The sequence below is a fragment of the Micrasema longulum genome, unplaced genomic scaffold (assembly GCF_059751315.1).
Source record: "Micrasema longulum isolate JH-2025_06_02 unplaced genomic scaffold, ASM5975131v1 h1tg000689l, whole genome shotgun sequence".
NCBI classification, from domain to species: domain Eukaryota; kingdom Metazoa; phylum Arthropoda; class Insecta; order Trichoptera; family Brachycentridae; genus Micrasema; species Micrasema longulum.
The window spans coordinates 66,895-74,921 of NW_028277885.1; the positions used below are offsets into that span (position 1 = coordinate 66,895).

Genomic DNA, 8,027 nt, shown 5'->3' on the forward strand with positions numbered 1-8,027 from the left:
AGGGTCGTAAAGGGGCGTCTATGGTCATGGATCCGTTTGTGTCTCTCCGTGTCCGCTGCTACATTTCTCCTGATGTTGGGTGGAGCGATTCCCATTATAGGGTAAAGTTTGTGCAGGGGTTAACAAAAATCTTTATCTTGTATTTTTTTTTTATTTCATTATTATTGTAATATTTTATTTCTTTTTTTCGTCTGAAATGATGCGGAGTGGCTATTTCAATGTACGATTTTTTTCTTCTTTTTTTGACATTGTATTTGTCAAAAGAAAGAAAGCTATAATTGGCCCATAATTTTTGTTTATTTGTAAATAAAATAAATTGTTGTAATGGCTGTAGTTTTCTTTTAATAAATAAATAAAATAAATAAATAAATAAAATAACACTTTTTAATTATTTTTTTTGTTTTTCACATTATATTAAATGTTTATATTCTATTAAATATGTATCTTTGTAAGGTAAAAAACAATGCCTGTCGTGTATATTAATGAATAACTTAATAAATAAATAATAATAATCATCAAAACCCATTGACATATTAATACACATAGGCATGCCCTGAGCCTTCAAAAATGATGACACTGATTTGAATACGTTTTTAAATATAATAAACATGAGTTAATAATTTGTTTTCATTCGCCAAAATCCAGTGAAATGAAATAAATGGGTCGAAATTATAAGGAATTTAAGTAAAGAATCTGATTGGAACCCACCGAAAGCGAATGTTTAATAATAGTTAACATTAAAATATAAACTTTTTTGTGTACCAAAAATGAGTTTCCTCCAATTTTTGGTAGCATAATATACATAATCGTAAAATGAAACCCCGGTATACATAAACAAACAAATAGTCCTTAAAATATAGCTTGATTAGAATGACAGCTGTCGAACTAATTTCATTAGTGATGGGAAATTACGGATCACTGATCAAATTGATTTTATCAGTTATTTCATGCAATCACGAAACTCTGTTTCCGAAAATTAAAAAAAAAAAACGCAATAACAAGCCTATTTTAGTATGTTGAATACAATTATTTACCAAAAATAAGACATTTATACTTTTTTCGTGAACATTATCAAACGAATTATTTTTTTATTAGATCAAATTACCTTAATCTATTAGTCCTATCTCTAACGTTTTTGCAAAATGATGTAACCTTGTAAGAACGTCGGTAATAATTAAGTTTATTTTGTTTTTTTTTTTAGTTTTAAAGCTGATTTTATATATTTCTGTTGATTCATATGTCAAAAATTTATATTTATATTTACATTCATTAAAAAAAAAAATACTTACCAAATACGAATGATTTTTCGTGTGTCAATATAAATCAGTCCTTAGACGTTACTACAAAGTTATGTCGTCAGTTTTTTTGACAACTGTCCTTCTACTCATTTTACATTTTAAGGACTATATGTGCTCGTTTTCGTGTCAATACTTTCAAAAATATTTTACTCTCTAGGCTCTAGGACCTAGGGCATGTCTATGTATTGATATGTTAATGCCAAAAGCGCTCTGATTTCTCATTAGAAATTACAAAGTTTGAGAAATCAATATGATTGCGTAAATTAGTCTCCGGGGTAAGATTTGACCTTTTAGGTTCGATTAGGAAACGAAAAACTTACTTTTTGAGGTTGTTTCGGCTTTTAGTAGATTGAACAGAAATAGATTATGGATAACTACGAAAGTAGGTCTTAGGTCACAAAATGTATTAATATACATCTTGTGACCTAATAATAATTTTCTATATACATCTTGTGACCTAATAATAATTGACCTAACAAATATATTTTCTTTTAAAAATAAAACCATTTTACATCTGTTTTACATCAGATTTTGAAAAATAGCAATCTCTTAATCTATCTTCATTGGAGAAACATAGAACAGAGATGGACCTTATATGCATTTCCAAAATACTTTATGCTAAAAGTGAGTCCCATCTCTGTTGCAATCAATGTCTTTTCACGTTCCCAACCATGCCACCAGAAGTCAACAAATGCTATTTTTAAAATCCTTTATTGGCAACTTTTGTTTTTATGCCCCAATGTCCAAAATGTGTAGATAAGTCAATTCGTCACATAACTTGGAATTCTTTAGGATAGATCATCCGGCTTTTCGTAGATCTCTTCGCGTCTAAAACAGTGTGGAATGAAGATGAATTGGCATGGTTTAGCTCGGAGTCTTGTTTTTTATCGTGTTTATGAATTATTTTATTGCCCTTGTTTGTCTTTGCTACATAGTTTTATGTTCTTTTTGTTCAGTTTTTTGTAAATATGTTTCTTCGTGTAACAGTTGTAATTGGCATATTAAGTGTAATAAATCAATCCGTTATGAAGTTTGTAGATGAAAAAATGAATCTTAAAATTACTAAGTTTTTTTTTCAATTACGATGCTAAGCGATTCTAGATAATTTTGATGAATTGGTATTTCTGGCACTCTTTCGCAAATGCCTCCCCGATCCTGTGGGAAAAAGACAGCTGCACGTCGGACTAATTTTGCCTAACTATAATCGACAATGCTCCTACAATGCAAGAGGTCTCAGGTTCGATTCCCTACATGGTTGATATGAAATATTGATTTAAATGAGTGTTTTTATTTTGTTTTATTTTAATTTATTTGGGATTTTTACAGCTATTACATAAACAAAATAAGTAGAAAAATATTAACAATGCTAAAGCCAATTAAAAAAATCCACTGTTAATATAATGACACATAATATATAGGAAAAGAAGTTTCGTAATTGTATTTGTGTGACGTTTGTATTCATGTATGTGTGAATGTGTGTATGCGTGAATGAATGAGGGAGATGATACATGTGCGTGTGGGAATGAATGAGGGAGAGGGTGCGTGTGTGTGGGTGTGGGTGCGTAAGTATAAAAAAATAATTGTTTAAAACTTGTAATTGTTTTAAAAATGGTACAATAAAGAGCTTAGTAAAAAGTTAGAAACCTTTTTGTTAAAATTTAAATCAAGAAATGATATAAATTGTATTTTTTTTAAAGTATGTTAAATTTCAAAACCGTATTCAGAAAAAAAAAGCATTTTATTTTAAAATTTAACTGATACACATCAAATGAATAATGTGCGGCGAGTCCCATACAATACGGTAGGTAACCACAAAAAGCAGTAAATACGATATAATGTCAATAAAATAAGGTTTGACAATACGCGAACGTTGATTCAAAACGAACACACAAATGCATATTATATGCACCTACATAATATATAAATAAGAATAACATATAAGTTTGATAGAAATGATTCGGATTATAGAAATCAGGTGTCACAAACAGTACACACACTAGAATATTTCATAGTCCCTGAGGCGTAAGACTGATCATCTTACCTTCACGTAACAAACAAACAATCGAAATACGTGGCAAATAATCTACCAATGAATTTTTAAAAAATAGTACAAAAATAATGTATTTTGTGTCAGGACATTTTTCCTTATACAAAATTATTTTCCACTAGCTTTGACCCGCGGTTTCGCTGGCATAGTATTAGGGAGAAATAAGTCAGGTAATTAATTAGGTTTGTCGTTTATCAATAAGAATTTTCCGGGTGGAATAATATCTTTTTTCGAGATATAAAGTAGCTTATTTCGATTGCCGGTCTTCTAACTATCGCTATGAAAAAAATATGACGATTCGTCGGTCCAGAGGTCGGCAAACTGCGACTCGCGAGCCACATGCGGCTCTTTAGCCACTTGACCGCGGCTCGCACAGCGCAAGTTTCTCATTTATTCGATTGATTTCGTCTACCGGTTCTACAGAAAAACTTTCACGATTATTGGCACTAAAAGTTCCAACATGTTGCGAGAATATTGCAAATGCTGTCATTAAATGCATGGAAAAACATCATATTAAACTCGATAAAAATTTTTCAACGATGTAGATGGGGCAAAATGCTTTTTTTTTTAAAGATTTCGAAGTCAAAAAATAATCATGAGACACTTCTTTACCATTGCATTATTCATCAAGAACCGCTTTGTGCGCATACATTTTCAGAAGAAATGTTGTAATGATCAATATTGCCATCACAAGTTTAGCTAAAGCTTTTTATCATCGCCAATTTAAAGGATTTCAAGTTAACATGGAGAGCGAATACGTATATTTCCTGATGCTTATGCACGAACTTTATCATAAAAGTACGTTGGCATTACAGAAGAAACAGTTGAAAACAGGAATTTGGCCCTTAAAGGAAATCTTAATTCTTTAACTGCTGATCTTGACTAATGAGTTTGCCGACCACAGCGTTAGTCTATTGCAACGTAGCATTTTGTTCACAAATCCAAAATCCTACTACAAAGCAAAAACGAAAAATTAACCAAACTAACCATAGATAAAGCATCCTTTTTTGTCCTTTATTACGGCCTTCTACCGAAAAATGATAACATCGGCAAAAAACAAGTTACATGGATTTAAGAACTATAACCACAACAACAACAAACCATCACGCCGTTTTCCCGTAAGGGAAGACAAAGCGGATAGAACGCCACATTACTCTAACTTTGCATACAGATCTCGCTTCCTCTATATTCATACATCTTCTCATGCACGCGCGCCGATTATTCCGACTTTTGACATGTCCATCTGCAACTATCTGATGGATTTGGTCATGTAAAAAAATAAATAATATATTTATTTGGATAACCAACTGCTTTATTTATCCTATATCGTGGTAATACACGTAAAAGTGACCATTTGCGAAAAAGACGAAATTGAGATTATTGACTTTTTGACATCGTATTAGCATAATGCTTGACTGGTAAAAATGCCAAGTCGATCCGACACTCCAAAAAAAAAATAATTTGTAAAATATGTGACCATTTGATAGAAGCTCACAGATTTTCGACAAGTAAAACTGACTAACACACATAGTCACTTTTATTAGTAAATTTAAGATCCAGAGAATTGACCAAGTAACAGTTAGGCAATTTTACTTGTAGGTTATGTCACCAGTGAAGAGTTAGTTAGAGTTAGTAGTTAATAAGTTAGTATACGTTTTGTATTTGACAGTTATCCTAAAAACATAATTTATAGGTTTGAAATAAAATACTACCTCCCTCAATGAACAAAACAAAAATGATTATCTGCAAAATTTCATGTCAAATTTTACAGGTAAAATTGACTAAGTTCTTCAATTATTTTTTTACATAAAATTAATAATGTTTTTAAAATACGTTTATATTTTACATTAAAGTTAAAAGTATCATACATATAATGTAAAATTACCAACTACTTACTTGAAAAATATGATCTTTGAGAAGCAATTGAACTCTAGAAAAACACTAAAATGGCTCCCCTGAACACTATTGATTTTGTCACTTGGTCAATTTTTCTTGTATGCCCACGATATATAGAAATAAAAAAAAATTACAAATAAGCCAATTACAGGTTTTCGCAAGAAGCATCACAGCAAGTTAAAAAAGATTCTCGAACATAAAATGAACTGTAATTTAATGTTAATCCAAAAGAAAAGAAAAAAACTCTACGAATTATTTCGAAAGCAAACGCCACACGTCACTATCATTATTCGCAAATAAATCTATGTTTAATGATTTTGTAATTATATTAAAATTATTTAAAGTTTGCCATAAATATGAATTTTGCCTATAATTAGATGAAACAAGAGGAATATAAAGAAGAAGGTTATTGATTAGAACTTTGGAAGGAACATTAATAGAGAGTTGGCATAGTAGTTTAGGATAGTCAATAATTGAACCAGAGGCAATTTTCAATAGATAAATTTTATCAGCTATTTCACGACGTTTTTGCAGAGGTGATGTTTTTTTACATATTTAAATATATTGATCAGATTTAAACTCAAGTTTCAACTGGTAACACATGTACTTGCCAAATTTCTTTAGAATATTTTTAATGCGCGATATCTGCACATTGTTCATAGGATTCCATATTTGTGATGCATATTCCAAATCGCTTCGCACCGATGCCTATGTACAGTAAAGGGTTTTGAGTGTCTTTGCTATGGTGAACGACGTAGAGCTACGCATAACAAAGCCAAGCGCACGCGATGAATTTTTTATGATGCTGTCAACATGGGCGTCGAAAAGTAATTTACTATCATGGCAGACATAAAAAGACTTAGAAAATGTTTAAGTCATTTTATTTATTTTTTTGATTTTTTTTCCTTGCTTTCTTGATACTTTTTTTTATTTTTTCAAAGCATCAAAAATAAAATAAATATACTTTATATGTGTACGATATTAAGTATGTACTCTTTTGTTTGAATCTTAATTAAAACTAATATTTAAGAACCCAATGACAAACTACTATAGTTTATCGCGCCAAATACGTTCTAATACTTTATGTTTTTATTTTTATTTATTTATTTATTTATATAAACGCCCAATGGGCATTTTTAAGGACATATTTATACATGGAAAATTATTATAAAAAAATAGAAAGACTCAATGGTATATAGTAGACTTTGTGGGAGTGGAAGCCGGAGAGAGGTGTTCATAATTTAATTTGATTCAGTGATCGTTTAAAAGAAGACAACTTGTTATCAAAGAAATCAAGACTGGTATGTTTGTTGGCAGACCAAAGAATTCTAGGCATAGGGTTTTTATAATTTATTAATATTGAAATACATAACATGTGTATCTTATTGAATAAACACTTTAAAAAATAAAAAATAATAAAGCTTGACTTTTTACTGACTTAATTGACTGGTAGGATAAGCTTTTTGCTGACTTGAGTATTTACAGTTTATTGATAAGAATAATATTTCTTACTGACTTTTTAATGAATTTTCCAGCAGGGTAATGCTGCCACTTCCAGCGAGACGTCAGTGGGCACCAACACGGGTGGTGGGGCCCCCGCGGGGCGCGTCCCGGGGGTGCCCCCCGTCGCCGCCCCCGTGCCCCCCTCCTCACACCACCACGGCAGCGCCAAGTTTCGCCACGGCCTCCTGCAGCTGATGATACACACCATCGACCCCATGCACGATGGTGAGACATTGTTTCATTGAAAAAAAGTAGATTTAAAACCAGTGACCAGGGCCCCCATTCCATAGGCACGTTTAAATTTATCTCATGTTTTATTTACAAAATAAAATGAATTTTCCTGTATGAAAAATATAATATTTTAGCATTTTGATTTTCTAAACATGTTCAATTACAAGTTACCGACGAAGATATTTTAAATTTTTATCCAAATATACACATTTTCAAACATAAATATCGATTTTACTTTATACCGTCTCGATATGTTCCGATGAAGATTACGTTTATAATTGAGTTCCAGTAGCTCAATCATAAATAACTATCGACGTGCTTCAAAACATGAAAAGCATTTGAGCGATCGCAATGAACAATGATGAACATTCTTAAGTTATCGAAGTCATAAGTCAACGCGTGTTTAATCTCTAAGTAAATGCTCGTGTCGGTTTGTTTTTTTGTTTTTATTTTACTTAACTATAAAAATCAAGCTTGAAAAATAAAATTCCGCCTTTTCATTCTTTTCGTTTTATTAAACAGTTAGAAACAATCAATTATGTACGTACAAAATTAGTATTAAAAAAAAAATTGAAGACGCCAACATAGGTTGATCGATGGCGCTCGGTGATCGATAAATAAAATAATCAAAATAAACGATGACGTATTATGGTGGATTTACGAGAGTGAAGCGCTATGTTCCACCCCCTACCCCCCTTTCTTTATAAGCTTTGCGAGAAGAACTTCTTTATTTGAACTCTTTCGAAGAGTTTTAAAAGAACTATAACATTTTTAAGTGTACTCTACGTAACTCCATTTCATGATTATTTATTGCTTCGCGACTGGGAAATGAATATCAGGATTAAGTAATAAATTTTCCGTAGATAGCAGTCCATTATTTGTTTTGATCACGTCCTTTCATAAATGAAATAACGATAAGCTCTTGCACAAACGCGTATTTGATTGCTTATAGTATCTTTTAGTAGGCGACTACGTAATCCGGATATATTCAAAGTTGATCATATCTCCTTCAATACAAGATATCAAATTTATTTACTTAATGTTCAAATATG

General features: G+C 31.3%; 1 pseudogene across 1 annotated transcript in view; it reads left to right on the forward strand.

Annotated features, from left to right (window-relative positions):
• Positions 1-7,198, forward strand: part of LOC148279645 (sodium/potassium/calcium exchanger Nckx30C pseudogene) — a 48,445-nt pseudogene extending 41,247 nt beyond the window's left edge. The window contains exon 3 of the transcript XR_015822822.1: positions 6,777-7,198. The product of XR_015822822.1 is annotated as a sodium/potassium/calcium exchanger Nckx30C pseudogene (transcript). The remainder of the gene's footprint in view (positions 1-6,776) is intronic.
• Positions 7,199-8,027: the final 829 nt, after the last annotated feature.